This window comes from Cyanistes caeruleus, chromosome 6 (assembly GCF_971803275.1).
Source record: "Cyanistes caeruleus chromosome 6, bCyaCae1.hap1.1, whole genome shotgun sequence".
NCBI classification, from domain to species: domain Eukaryota; kingdom Metazoa; phylum Chordata; class Aves; order Passeriformes; family Paridae; genus Cyanistes; species Cyanistes caeruleus.
Genome location: NC_141706.1, coordinates 46,763,740 through 46,778,873, shown reverse-complemented (window position 1 = coordinate 46,778,873; position 15,134 = coordinate 46,763,740). Strand labels below are relative to the sequence as shown.

The 15,134-nt window shown below is 42.6% G+C and overlaps 1 protein-coding gene across 3 annotated transcripts in view; it reads left to right on the top strand.

Moving 5' to 3' along the window:
• The window catches only part of ANGEL1 (angel homolog 1), a 74,939-nt gene that overhangs the window by 41,203 nt on the left and 18,602 nt on the right, over window positions 1-15,134 (top strand). The window contains exon 1 of one of the 3 annotated variants that reach the window (XM_086893387.1): window positions 10,827-11,747. The exons of 1 other annotated variant lie outside the window; for it this stretch is intronic. The gene's annotated coding sequence lies outside the window, so the exon portion shown is untranslated. Of the gene's footprint in view, window positions 1-10,826; window positions 11,748-12,041; window positions 12,403-15,134 lie in introns of those variants that run through there. One more of the 3 variants, XM_086893385.1, reaches the window with a different exon arrangement.

The following is a 15,134-nucleotide window of genomic DNA, read 5'->3' as shown; positions in this document are numbered from 1 at the left end:
CCGGCGCGGGCACTGCCGGGCCCGCCGAGCGCCGTGTGAGGGGCAGAGCTCGGATGGCCCCGGCACCGCCGCTCCCCGCCCTCCCCCAGCCCCGGAGCAGGGGCCTGTGTTGCTTAGGCGTGGGGTAGAGTTAATTTTGTTCCCACTGGCTGTGCTTTGGGTCTGTGCTGAACGCAGGGTTGATAACTGAGAGATGTTTTTGTCGTTGTTGGGCAGGGCTTACACAGAGCCAAAGCCTTTTCTGCTTTCTGCACTGCTAAGCTGGTGAGGAAGTTGGGGGTCCAGGGGATACTGGGAGGAGACACAGCCAGGACAGGTGACCCCAAGTGCCCAAAGGGATATTCCAGACCGTGTGACATCGTGCTCAGTATAGAATGTGAGGGGAAGCAGGAGGAGGGGAGGGATGTTTGGAGTGATGGTGCTTGTCTTCCCAAGTCACCATTATGTGTGATGGGGCCCTGCTCTCCTGGAGACGGCTGAACACCTGCCTGCCATGGGAAGCGGTGAATCAATTCCTTGTTTTGCTTTGCATGCATGTGTGGCTTTTGTTTTCTCTATTAAACTGTCTTTATTTCAACCCACAAGTTTTCTACCCTTCCAGTTCTCTCCCTGACTGCGCTAGTAGGGGAGTGAGGAAGTTGCTGCCTGGGGCTTGATTGTTGGCTGGGGTCCATACCAACCCTAACCACAACAGCTTCTATGAAAATGTACCTCAGTGTTTAGCAATAGTCAAGAAACACTAATGACTTTTCAGGAATGATTAGGAAAAGAACAGAAAACCTCATAGTCTTATACCCCTGCATGTGCAAACTGGCCAGCATTTCAATGCTGCTCTTATTCTTCATCTCCAGTGCGCATGTATTCCATAGGTGATGGTGGCACTGACTACAATTGCAAGGCAATTCTGGAAGAGTCAGAGGCATCAGAGGACACAGACCTGCTGGGGTAATGAGCTAAAGCCTTCTGAAGGTGATTACTGAGCAGACATTAACTATGCCATCATGCCAACAGGCATCTTGATCTCTAATTAGGCACTGGAGCCACCTGAACTCTACCAAAGGTTTCAAGATATTTCAGGTTTTTTCTACATGGGAATTCTATTGGGAAAGAGAGACTTACCAGATTGCAACTAGCTTCTTTCCACCGGAAGCTGATTTTCCCAAAGTGGCCAACATTTCCCAGTTCTTCAAGATTTTTGTTGTAAAGTCTATGTTGGCACTTGGTCACATGGCAAAATGTACTTCCTGTACATATTAAAATTTTCTAGATTCTATTTTTAAATAAATATTATTATATGCAGGGCTTTAATTCCTTCTTAAGAGCTATAAAATGTATTTTTTATTGTTGTTTTAAAAATATATGATATCTAAGCCATTTAAAATTGGTTATGTTGCTTGTCTTTCTAACATATATTTTCCCGGTAGAGGTATTTTTATTTTTTTCTATCACATATAACTTTTTAAGCAACGTGAGCTGTAGCCTCTTATTAATTTATCTTTTTTCTCTTACAAAAGTCCCTGTGTCAGATCTGCTAAGGTGGCAGGGGATGACTGCATGGCCCTTACCTGTGTTTGTCCATGTGCTTTACCTCAAAAGGAGATAATAACAATATATGAGTGTCATAGTTTCCCAATTCCCCCTTTTTGCCTTCATCTTTTTAAGTGAGCTCATCACTGTTGGCATACAGAGCAAGACAGATTTGGGAACAAGGTTCAAAGGATCAATCCTTCCTTAGTGGAAAAAGACTAAACTGTATAGGAACCTGCTGTCTAATGGAACATCAGTTTCATTGTTACATGCAGTAACTGGAGCTCCCCAATGTTGGGCCTCCCCAAACCCAGAGCCACTCTGAGCTTTCTTTCAGTGGTTCTCATACAATCTCATACTGTCTTGCATTGTCTGACCTTGCTTCCTTGCTTCATTTTTATGGCTCTTCCTTCTCTTCCTCCTCAGTTTCCCCTTCCACAGGCTTCCGTGCTGGCTTCTGGTCTTTTAAGTGACTATGGAAAATAAGTGAACCAGTGTTAATCTAGTAAACTGAACCTCCTCTGTCAGGTATCTTAAAGCTGCTGAGAGGATCTTGAGGAAACAGCCTGAGGTAGGAACAGTAAGGACAGGAAAGGTCACAACACTTTTGACTCTTGTCTGCAAGGTGAATATTAATGTTTCACACATGCTACAGTGCTAAAATGCATCAAGAAGCTAGATAAATATCAATTTTCCCCCTTATATCAACTCTACCACATTAATGACACCAGATGAAGTCTTTTCTGGCCACTAGGTTTCAGCAGTTTTATCTGCTTACTGCGTAACCACAGTTCTGTAAGTTGTGTCTGAAGTGCTTGGGAATCCCATGTAACCTCTGACTCAAGATTAAGCAGGCTAAAGTACATCTAACAGCATGGATGCTTTTAGTATGGCACTGCTATATGTGAAGGAATAAAGACTGGACCCAACAAATTAATTTGCTTCTCTTTGAAAACATTAGGAGGTTAAGAGCAGAACTGACCCACTGCTTCTAGCTTTAAAACTAGACTACAGCATATATTTAAACCCATTATTATGTGCTGAAGAATGGGAATATTTGGGCATGATTAACAAGGCTTTCAGCTGATGAGTCACACGTCAGAACTGACTGAAAATCTAGGGGGACTTTTGGGTCCAATGACAAGCAGTTTAGCCTGCAGCGACTGACAACCTCTTAGGAGCTTGCTGCTGAATGCTCAGGCTCTCAGAACTTGGACATGATTGCTACAGGCACTAAGAAGAGGCACTTTCAAGAGAATGAAAAGTTCTGTAGTTTGAAGGCGGTTTTCCAGGGAAAAGTAGGTCTCCTAAGAAGAAGAATCAGAGAGAAGGCAAAAAAAAAACCCCCAAGAGTCCCTGAGGATGGAGGAAAAGTTCTGACAGCACAGATATGCTGTCTTTGCAAATCTTACTCTGGCTGCAGGGGGGATAGTGTTGAGCTGATGCTTCTCATCTTAGATTTAGGATGAATGAAAATGCCATTCATCTCTGAGATTCCTGCAAGATTCTCATGGCAAATTTATCAAATTGGAAAGTGAGACTTGTAGTTTGATTCAATGGAACTTCTAAGCATACAAGGTGTTTTTTCATTTACCTTTTCCTTTTATAAATAATGGACTGGCCAAAAACATACATCCCTTCACATCCTAAGATGAATAAGGTTATGTTTATTTGGTGTCAAGCTGAATTAAAAGAAGAAAAACCAGGGGTCATTCACCTGTAATCCACAACTGCTGTCTGATTCCAGTTTAGATTGTGCACTAGTTCACCAATTTGGACTCAGTTCAGTGGGATGCTTTGTTGGTAAGAGAAGTGCTAGGAAACCTGGCTAATTTTAAGCAGAAAAATTCTCCATATCAGAACCGGGCCTAGCTGTCTTTTAATAGGCGAGCAGATGGCCTGGTGCATGGAGGAAGAGAGGCAGAAAAAATCCAGAATGGTGGTGGGGAGGAAATTTATGCCTTTTTAATTTTTTTTTAATTTGCTTTTTTAAAAGAACATCATGTTTGGCTGACCATTGCTACTTATCCCAAGCATCACAGTGGTTTTGGCAGGAAGACAACTGTCTACTCCATTGTACAAGTGAGGGTTTAGATGCCTATTTTTCACTTTCCCATAGCAGTAAGACACAAGAATCTATTAAGATCCTGTGTATCCTATACAAACAGTGGATGTCTGTGATATTCTGAAGTGGGTCTGTTACCATTTATGCTGTCTGCAGTATTTATTGGGTGTTGTGGCATTTCTGTTGGTCTCATCCTAGGCTCACATTTTGCTATGAGTGAATTTTGCCTTTTAGTCTTGGCAATCACAGAATAGTCTGTGTTGGAAGGAACCCAGAAGCATCATGTCACTAGCAAAGCTGGCTGGTGGCTGTGCTGCAGCAGAAAGGTTTCCCTAGAGCAGTACCCTCACAGAAGAGCATTCTGGTCATGCTTTCAGAGGCACACCTGCATCATGGCTTTCCAGAAGGCTGCCAAAGAAATCTTTGTTTCCGTCCTTATCAATATCTCCAAAGAAGTTCTCAGAGTTGTAGGTTGTACTCTCTCAAACAGTTGTATTGGAAGCAGAGATAAAACATGGGCATGCCCATGAAACAGCCACTGTCATCTGCCTCCAGCTCTCCTCTTATTCTTCCATCACCCTGCTTTTATTCAGCCCATCACTGAGAGATATAAGTTTTCAGTTCCTTGTGCAGTCAGCCTTTGTCAGAACAAAGACTTTTGTTCAGGTTAATTCCATTTTTCTCAGTTATACCTTCTTCTCCCCCACCTTGAAACAAGACTCAGTAGTAAACCTGGCTTTTTTTTTCCTTATAATTGCATATGGTTATTTGGTCCTCATCTCAGCAACCGCTGCTTGGCTAGGCTGTCTAATCCAGACAGTTCTGTCCGCTAGATCTCTGATCACTTTAGTTATTCTTCTCTGAATTCTGCTTCTGTTTGAATGAGGATACCTGAATACCATAATGGCTATTAAAAACTGCAAAGCATGATAGTGCAAGTGCCGCTAGCTGTGAAGCACAGTGGCGTTGTTTGATGTGAGCTAACAGCCCAAGCTTTTGCTTAAGTTCATCTGAAACCTTATCCACAGCTAATTCTCACCCAGTTAGCTGAAAATCTGCACAGCAGTTAAGAAGCACGGTGAAGCTGGTAGTGCAGAAGTGTTATTTAGCTCAGCAAGTCTCAACTGCTCGCCTTGGCTTCCAGAAAGGAGGACAGCACCATCTGCTGATATGCATGGAAACTGCAGACCTTGAAAAGCTGAGTAATGTCTATTTCAGCTAGTAAATACCATATCCTTGTAACACCGTATCCTACTTTTATGAAGTACATTAATTTTGATGCTTGAGTAAAACTGTCAGAGAAGGGTTCTATGAAAGTCAGCTACTAGGATGGGCTTGTGATGAGGATGGACACTCATTTGGATCATACCTGAAATCAATCCATTTGTTTTACACTGTGAGCAAATATCTATTCACGTTCCCTTTTTTCCCCTCAGTGCTCTAAGATCCCGAGGTAATAGCTTCTCCAGAAGATCAAAGGCTTTGTTTAGTCAGTCTGTGTGTACTGAGATGTGTGAACATTGTGATTCTCTTTGTGCATTTACTTTTCTGAAGGAACTTGGCTGAGTTTCTTACTTGAAAGAAAATGTACCCCTTTGAATCTCCATCCCTCCAAGTGTCTGCAGCATGTGTACTTCCATGGGATTTGGATGCTGTTTGGGATCTTGGGGATACAGCCTTTGACCTTACTGTAGATGACATCTAGTTCAGGATGCATTTGGCACACCAAATCCTGCAACTTGACGAAAGTTTCATTCACCAACTTACTGTGTTACATAGGGTAACAAGGAAGGTGCAGTCAGTGTGGACACCCAGAGAACAACAAAGCCTTTCTTGTGTTCATAAATACATTAGCCATTCTCTCCTAAGGATGGTGCCTTCTGCTATCTCTGCTCTTCACTTGCAGGAAACTCCTGAAGACCAAACTGTAAATAAGTTTTTATCTTTCTCTTTTTCCATGTCTGAGACCAAAAAAGATTTACTAATTTGTGTAGAAATTAGCTTAATGCAAGGTAGGTGTTCATTAGTAAATGTCTGTGCCAGAGACCTCTGATTTTCGGCAATTCAAGTGATGTTCATCCCTGAGACAGTCCTAAATGGGTCTCCTCTCCATTCTATGAAGACACAGACTGCAAGTTGAACAGTTAATGACCACAAAGTGCCATAGAGTTCTGAAGAATCAAAATCACCTGAGGCCTGAAAGGATTAGTATCTCCAGCAATGGAGCTTTATAGCCCACAAGAAAGATGATCTTCTCTGGGAAGGGGGCAGGTGTCTCCAGTTGAACAGAACTTTTGGAAAAGCTCTGCTTCATTGTGTAACCCTAAGGAGTTCCAGTCAGCAGAAGAAGGCCCAACATTTGTTTTTTTCCTAAGAATTTCAAACATGGCAGTGAGAGTGTTTCAGAGCTCATGATGTAAGTTTTATGCACATACTGAATGGGCAGTAGCACAGTGTCCTGATTCATGGGTTTGAAATGTTAGAAGGTAAGCTGTCAATGCAAATATTATTGATGCCACTGTAAATTATTCCTCTAAATTTAAGTTATGATAAATTTTCCTTTGTATTGATTGATCTCATAAAGACACGACTATGATTTTGCTCATACCTATGATGACAGGGGATTGTTAATGTATTATGTTAGCTATATACTTAATTTTTGAAAGTTTCAAGGCAGCTCAGGAAATTTATGAAAGCTTTTGTTTCTGTTATTGTGAGAGGTTCAAGCACTGTATTTTCCCCTAAAGTTTATTTATAGTTTGCCAATGCATTCTTACAGCTTCTTTTTGGAAACTTATGATCTACTGTTCTGCAGATCTGTCTACAAGCTTATTATCTACTGTGCAATAAGCTCTTGACTGTTACTAAAACCCAGTCTTGAACCAGTCTGGGTCCAGCTGGGTTTATTAGCTTTCATTCAGCACCAAGGGTTTGATGGATGTGGAGTGGCTCTCTGAAGAAGCCATTCCAACATCCTTGCACTATGGACAGCAGCAGTGACCTACTCCTGGGAATGCAGCACAGGAAAGCTCGAGCTGCCTTTAAGGCTGCTGGCTCTCCCCAGGGTTGCCAGCCTGGTTTAAGCCCATGACAAAGCTGGTGGACTGCCAGTGTAGCAGCATAGCCAGAGCACCATATCTGGCCTAACAAACAGTTCTGGGGTCGGGCAGCACCTGGAGGGAACCAGCTTGGGCATCTCTGCACATTTGTCAGTTCAGTCCAGAAAAACAACACACAGGCAGCTGAAAGGCAACAGTAGTTTCTCATGTACTGTAATGCTGAAGATGAGCATGTGCTGGCTACTTTGATTCATGATTTCCGAAAGTGTTTGGCTGTCAGTATCTGCAGTTTGGAACCCTATAAAGAAAAGATTATAAAAAGAATGTAGGGAACAGTCACGCTTAGAAATCTTGTCAGAAGGAATAAACTGTTGTTAAAAATGTGCCTTTCTATTGCTTCACCATTGCTATTACTGTCAAACTCATGCAAAGGTTTCTAGATATCCTTATTCCAAATTCTTCTTGTAGATGCACTAATTATTCATTCTTTAGAAGTCAAGATAAACACACATCACTGAGAAAAGGGGCAGAAAAGGCTTTTATTTATGTCTTCCCTTAAGTTTCCTGTAAAGGACTAACACCTTTACTAATTTCTCCAATATTTAAGACAATATAAGGTCTTTCGGCACTGTATATTTACAATTACTCAGTATTGAAATGCAAGACTCCCTACATCACAGGTGGAATGAAATCTGCCAGACAGATTAGATGCTTACCTACAAGCATTTGATTGGGATACTGAAATGTCATTGTAAATTTATGTCATTGACCATTTATCTTGTGAAATGCCAGGTTATTTAGGCTTTTGCAAGGGTGAGGTGAAGACAATAGCTGTTAACCCTAAAAAGCAGATTCATAGTGAGATTTAGGTTGAAGATTAACTTCTTGCCTCAAAGTTTCTGAAGTGTTTCCCTTTAAATAAATGCATTTCAATGATCTCTTTTAATTGTTCAGAATTTAGCTAAAATTTATTATTTTTCCCAATTTTATTGTTTAGATTATTAGTAATAAAACTAGCAGGACCATGTCTACGGTAATGCAGTCCTTTGCACTCATACAGTCTGTTTTAGTTTTCCTTTGCAGAAAGAGGCCTGACTTCTTGCAGACTTGGAAGATAATTCTCTTTGATCTTAATTTATGCAGGAAAAAATCTTTACCCTAGAGGAATGCCTGTTCTTCACATGATCTCTGCTGAAAGTACTTGATACTCTCAGGAAAGACATAAATAAATATTATTTATTCTGCTTATTTTTAGTTTCTTTCATTAACATAGTAAGAAAGAAGCACATGCAGATGTAACTTAGATACAATTCATTACATGAGTGTCCAAAACTGCCCATCAACTTTATTTTTAGTTTGTTTCAAGTTTGAACATAATATTTACATTCCAAGTCCCAAATTTAATTTTTGTGGAAGCTCTCTTTCCTTTAATCACTGTGCTCCCAAACATGGATGGAGGGCTCTGAGACCCCCGACACCTTCTGTAACCACTCCAATGAAGAACCAGTGGATGGATGGGAAAACCAGGATTGGACTAATACATAGCCAGATGTCTCCCCCGTGTTGGTCTGCAATACAACCCCTGCCCTCACTCAGGAGCTTAGGAGCATTTCTCAGCCTCATATTTTAGAAGCAGTAGAGGCAGCACACAAGGTTACAACAATAGGCATCATGCTCTCACCTTGCTACAGAGTATACTAAGATTTGGTCTGTTTGGTTTCTTTTTGCTTCCTACCAGCCTTTTAATGTTTGATTTGCATTTTTTAAAATAGAATTGCTTTGCTTTCAATGCCTTGAAGCATCCATCTTCTATTCCTCAGACACACTGATGGAGTATCAAAGCACTTAACAGTGTCGAACATCTTAGGCTACCCTGGCGAAAGACAGCTCAGGGGATAAATAGAAATCGTCCTCCAGTGGTAATTCACTCCTTGTTCTAGTTCTGCTGTTAGAAAATGGAAGGGAGTGAAATGTGAAACTATAAACACCTCTCCAGAGCTAGACCAAAGCCAGATTCTGCATGGCTCCTGGAAGTGTTGTGAAATACTAGCCTTTTTTTATAAATGACTGTGCATAAATAAAACAAACAGCAAGTGGCAAAACAGTCTTGAAAAGGGGCAGTTTTATGATCCACCCACTTCCTAAAAATGCATAGTGTATGGTCCTGGAGTCTTGAATTTGGAGGGAGATATGTTCTTTCTGAAGGTTGTGACTAGTGCAGTGGCATTTTCTTTGGTCAGGGGATTACTGGCCGTCTGTAAAATAAGAAACATAGATCTAGACATGGTGAGAATGAGGATGTCATGTCTTGCAGAGGGCATGCTGTAACCTCAAGAATGATCCTTTCTTCCCATTCTTCAGCAGGCATACGGAAAAACTGTGTTCCCTTTCAATGGGTTATTCATCCTATCTGGTCTCTGTCCCACAGAAGTCTGCAAGCTTTCAAGTCAAGTGGAGTTACCTTCTCAGTTTCTCTCTGTCTCCTAATGTGAAACTCCATATATCAGGTTCTTTACATCTGTCATGCAGAAGGATGTGATGTGGATCATATTCAGTCGTGTGATGGGGAGAGGCTGAGGCAGTGGGCTGCATTTCAATGTGTACTTGCTAGTAGGGCCCCTCTGGATGGAGTTGTGCCCCTTGGGACATTTCCCATTCACTTGGCTCCTCTTGGCAGCACAGAAGATCAGAACTCATGCTGGTCTGCCTGCTACAAGGTATGGCTATCTGGCATTACAGGGTGTGTGCCTCTTTTAGTGCATGAACATCATCTCTCCTCCACCTTGGACCTCATGTGAAGTCCACACTCCCAAGATTAGAAAGAAAAGTTCCTTTGTTAACGTTGGCCAGCAGAAGACATGTTCTTGTTCAGGCCCTTTGTGCTATCAGCTCCTATGATGATCTGAGTGGCTACAGAGAGAGAGGAATGCCTCTGGGTGAGATAGTGACATTACCTTAAGCCTGGTTATGAGCAAGGCACACATACAGGTTTATTTACATAATCTGAAACAGCAGGCCCAAAGACTGGTGTGGTTGCAGTGATTTACAAAGACAGGGGTGTCCAGGGACAGGTCTGAGACATTAACATCTTGAAAGATGCCCCTCAACCACCATAGTGTCATTTGCAGGCTCTCAGGATGGTGATGTTAGATCTAGCTGAGAATGCAGCTCATAAGCGAACTGACTTTTCTGAGCTGAATTCCTAGAGTCTGATCTTGGATTGAGAAGGTGTCTTAGCTCTCAATTCTCACCTCTGGAGGTATTTTAGCTGGTTATTCAGTTTTGCCCTTTCAGGGATTATTGACCCCTGTTTTACTAGAAGACAGTTTTGGCATTCTTTTGCCAGGGCTGGTTAATACTCCTCTGTTTTAGGTACTGTTGTGTCATTGCCCTGTTGTGGCAATGACAGTTTATCCTGTGCTTGAAGAAATTCTTAGCAAATCATTTACATTGTGAAGGAGAAAGGTAGAGAGAGGGAGGATTTCTTATATTAATAGACACTGCCTGTTTTTCTCACTATGAAAAATGGCCGGGGTCTCCTTGCCACATCTAAAATATCAAGATTTGCTCTACTTATGTTTGGTTAGCAGAGGAGAGGAATTCAGCTTCATACGATAGCTGTGCCCAGCTGTACATGTGCCAATGCCAATTCACATGCATAACACACCTCAAGGTGTAAGTTCTACTTAGAGCAGGGTATGTGTGAATTCATTTGTGTCTGCTGTGACAGTGGGAGGGATAGGACTTGCTGCCAACACTTGCTTCACATTCTCTGAGAGAATTTCTCATCCAAATTTTCCATGTATGGAAGGCTGGATGGAGGCAGATGGTGAATTTAGCTGACTTAAAAATATTCCTTTTAGAAACAAAACAGAAAGAAACAGGTTCTGCAGTAATCTCTGCTGCTCCTGCTTCAAGTGTGCTGGAAGGAGAGAAGAGATGTAAAACCTTGAAATTTGGAGAGGCATTTCTCTGGACTAGGAAGTTCAAAAGTTTTAGTACTGATCTGTGCGTTGCCTGCAGGCTTTTTCAAGGCAGAAGCCCATTGCCTTTCCCTTGCTTCAGTTTTAATTGTTCCATATTTTAAAGATATGGACTTCAATTAGAAAAGGGAACATATCAGAGGAAATACTGAACCAGGAGAAGGAAGACATTAATGAAATGGAAGGCATTGCATTATTGAGATGCTCAAGGATCACTGGATACTCACAGCACATACTTGTGGCCATTATGGTAGCAGGTGTGTGGAACATACTGAGGGAAGAAGGGCATTCAGATATTCATGCAAGTCTTGGTCAGTGTAGTAACAGCTCCCAAGATTACTGAAATACTAATTTGTTTGCTTTTCCTCTGAAGGACTACTAGCACACTCGGGTTCTCACTTTGTCTGACCAGACAGATTAGGCAGCTTAATTTTATTCCTTCCTGTTCTGTGTCTCTTGCTGCTTACTGTGCAATGGCTAAAACCATTAGGTTTGGGCTACTTACGAAAAACAGAAGTAGCTCCTGAACTTTGCAGTAAAAAGAAACAACAGGTCCAATCCTATGGGATTTTAGCAGAGTGCAATTTTCTGCTTTATATGCCCTGAGGGATTTCTCTTTCAGCTTCTTCCTCTCTGACAGACTGCTTTGTTACTGTGGTTTCTCATGCTGCGTGTGTTCTGTTCCCATACATGACCCCTAGTTGATAGTCACCTGTGGTGACGAAGGTGAGCCTGTGACCCAGCCAGAAAGCTCTGGATCTGGGTGCCCTGATTTTTGTACTACCCATCAGGTCATGGGGCATTCTTGCTAAAGAAGGAAATGCATGTTCACTGTGCTGGCATCATCTATCTCCCCAGCGCCTGTACTCCTGTGTCCTGGTTTTTGACCAGGATAGAGTCAATTTTTTTGCAGTAGCCATGAGAGGGCAGAGCCTGGACCCCCATGGGCATGTCTAGGTTGTTATTGTCACCACCTCATGCCACCGACAGGGTTGGAAATGCAGGACTGTCACCTCCAGGAGGAAGGTGGGTGTGACTTGCAGTCCAGGAAAAGCAGAGGCACAGAGAATCCATCGTTCCTTCTTTCGGGATTATGCCATGTCAAGGCAGTTGGTGAGCATTTTTTGCATGTAAATCATACTCTTTTTGTATAATTTTGTTTTGAACATTGTTGTTGTTACTGTTCATTTTCTTATCTCATTATCTCATTGCTGTTTCCAGTAAATTGTTCCCCTCTCAACTCGTAATCTCTGCCTTTTTTCTCTCTGACTGGAGGGGTTGTGGTTTTGTCATGGTGTCCTGGGGTGACTATGATACTGGTATCCCCAATCGTCTGGTTTATGTTATATATTAAGATCTGCACCTTTAAGACTGGCTTTGAGAGCAAGAGAGGGGGAAGAAGAAGCGCGCAGTTTGTGTTAAGGAAAAACATCACTCCCACACATCCTGCTCCTGGACTGTGGTGTCTGCAGCATGGACAGACAGCAGGACAGAGCTTCTCTCTGGCTTTTAGTTAGCTTTAGCTAGCCGAGGCAGAAGAGTTCCCTGGACCTTTGTTTTTTTTCCTTTTTTTTTCTTAGATCTGTGCAAGCCTGCTCTGGACTGAACACCCAGCCAAACTCCGGGGCTCACGCCTGTGGCCCACCGGGGCCTGGGCCTCGGCACTTTTCCAGCGCTGGAGGGACTGATAAGAACCTGAGCAAGCCGAGTTACACCACATGAAAAGGACTTTTCTTCCTAGACTTACCATCCCATCGAACAGCAAGAGGTTTTATTATTTAATATTATTCAATTTCTGTTAAATAAACAGTTTTTTCCACTTCTCTCCAAGGAATTTTTTTCCTTTCCTGGACCAGTTGGTGGGGAGGGGTCATTTCCCTGGAGAAACCCCCATTTAGAGTTTCCTCCCTGATTTACCCTAAACTAGGACAAATACAGTTTTTGGCACCCAACGTGGGGTGAAAAAGTGGAAAAACCTGTACTGATAGTTGGTTGTTTTTTTGGTTGTATTTATTCTGTATTGGGATAAAGTAGTCAGTGGCCACGTTGCTTGGATGCATAATGTCTCTCGGGGTGGAGGCCTTCATGTGGATCTGGTCCCTAGAATTTTTTGAGGTTTTAATACCTGTCTTTTCCTTCTTTTAGAGTAGAGGGGTACGGATTAGAATGGTTATTGTGCTGGGCTCGGTGATAATTATTTATAGAAAGTTCATAGAACTACTGAAGTTTCTGTCAGGTATGTTTGGCTTATGGTTTCTTCACCCGACCCTGCCTCCCAGTCCCAGTAGCACATTTTGGGAGTTTATTGGTAATTGCACCCAGTTTGTTAGAGGAAGAGCAGGGGATGAGGCTTTTCAGCCTTTTCTTTCCTTCTTCTGCTTTGAGACTGTTATGTCCCTCTTTGAGAATATCCAGTTTCCCCTGAGTGTCAAGGATGCCACTTTCCTGGTCACTTTCCTGGTAGTTCAGCTGTTAAGCTTCCTCTGTATGGTCTACAACTTCTCTAGAGTGAGGGCTGAGATATCCAGAGGAGACAACGAGACCCCTGCCCCAGAAGTAGACTCAGGTGTGGGAAATCCTGAGTGGTGTAGAGAATGGGAGAGAATGGGCCGAACTCTGAAGAAATTTTCTGATCCCCCAGCCTGAGAATTTTCACGTGAACAAATTCAGAACCCAGATGAAGTAGGGAAAAGTGTAGAGCTGTAGAGAAAAGTGGTGGAGTTTCTAGCAGTATTTAATTCCATACCACCCACATCATGGCAGGGGTGTGGGTTCAGCAACAGGAAGCTGGAGCTGGAAGGGTCACCATCTTTTGCTGGGATTGGGCTCAGGAGTGTGCAGGTTTTGGGGTCAGCCTGGTGAAGCTAGCCCCTCTCTGCCTGTCCTGAAATGAGCTCCTGAAAGGAGCTGTCCTCCTTTCTCAGAGAACACCTTGTAGCTGAGGTTCAGCTCCTTCATTTTTTAATTGCTCTACAGAGAGACAAAAATGCAGAGGTAATGTGATCTTCCAGCCAGATGCCATACAAAGGCACCCACGTGAGGATGAAAAAGAGGGATATCAGACATATTGAAATCTTCAGCGCATGGGACAGCAGCAGCACAGAGATTGTTGCACTGTGTGTCCCCAAATGGGCATATAACATCATAGTGATTATTTTCCCAAACATCAAAAGCAATAGGACTTCGTGGTGTGCATACTTCTCTCATACAGTGCATGTCTGGCCTGCAACACATCCTGCAATTCTGTTCCTGTCCCTGTTGCACTCCCATTGTCCCATGACAAAGAGCTCTTTCTGGTAACAGATCAAGGCTTTGATCAGGGCAGCTTCTGAAGGTACCAAATGATTAAGAGGCTTTGAGACAGGAACTATCCAGAGAAGTCTATACTCTCCAGTAAAAATATTTACTGGAGGATTGCAAACTTTTATGAAGTTGTGTTCTCTTACATGGTTCTGAAGGTTTGTTTCTCAGCCAGACACACACAGCTATCCTGAAAAAATGTTGATGCAGTTCATCCAGCACTGTGTCCTCTCAGCCTCTTATTTCTGAACTAAGCACTTAGCAGAATTATTCCAGGAAATCATGTGGGCATTGCCAAGTGAAATCACGCTAAGTGAGGGATGCAAATAAACTTGGATTTCAGGTAACTCATTATTAGTGCCTCAGCAAAGTATGGTGCAGTCTCCAAAGTTGTTTCATGGGGAAGAAAAGAATGTTAACTATGCACTGATCTCTCCTTTGGCACTGTGCTGGGGTCTGCAGAAAGATGTGCTTTTAGGTAAAAGCTCCAGTCCATCACAGTCCATTTCCAGCTGTAAAATGTTGTGGTGGGTTGACCTTGGTTGGACACCAGGTGCTCACCAAGCCTGTCACTCCCCTCCTCTGCAGAACCGGGGAGAAAATAAGATAGAAAATGCCATTTTAAATCAAGATAAAGGCAATTTAATAAGGCGAAAGAAAAGGTCACACACTAAAGCAGAAGAAAATAAAAGATTTATTCTCTATCTCCCATCACTAGATGATGTCCAGCCACTTCTCAGAAAGTCAGGCTTTAGTACACATGGTGTTGTGTAGTGGTGTATACACATAGTGGGCCAGAAGACAAACATTGTATTTACAAATGTGCTGCCACTTCCCATCATCCCTTCCCTCTACCCCTTGCCTTTCTCTTAGCTTTTATTGACAAGGAGATGTCATATGGTGTGGAATAGCCCTTTGGTGAGGCTGGATCAGCTGTCCTGGTTATGTTCCCTCCCAGGATCTTGCCCACTACCAACCTAGTGATGAAGGGAGATGTTGGAGAGACAGTGCTTGATGCCTTGGGAGCCAAAACTTTCCTGTGTTTATCAACACCTTTCTAGCTACCAATACAAATCACAGAATTATGGGGGCGGCTATGGGGAAAATTACCTCCATGTCAGCCAGACCCAACAGGGACATTTGTTACTATTCTACTTTGCTCCATGGAGTAGAATTACCCAAAGATATAGGAGATGCTCC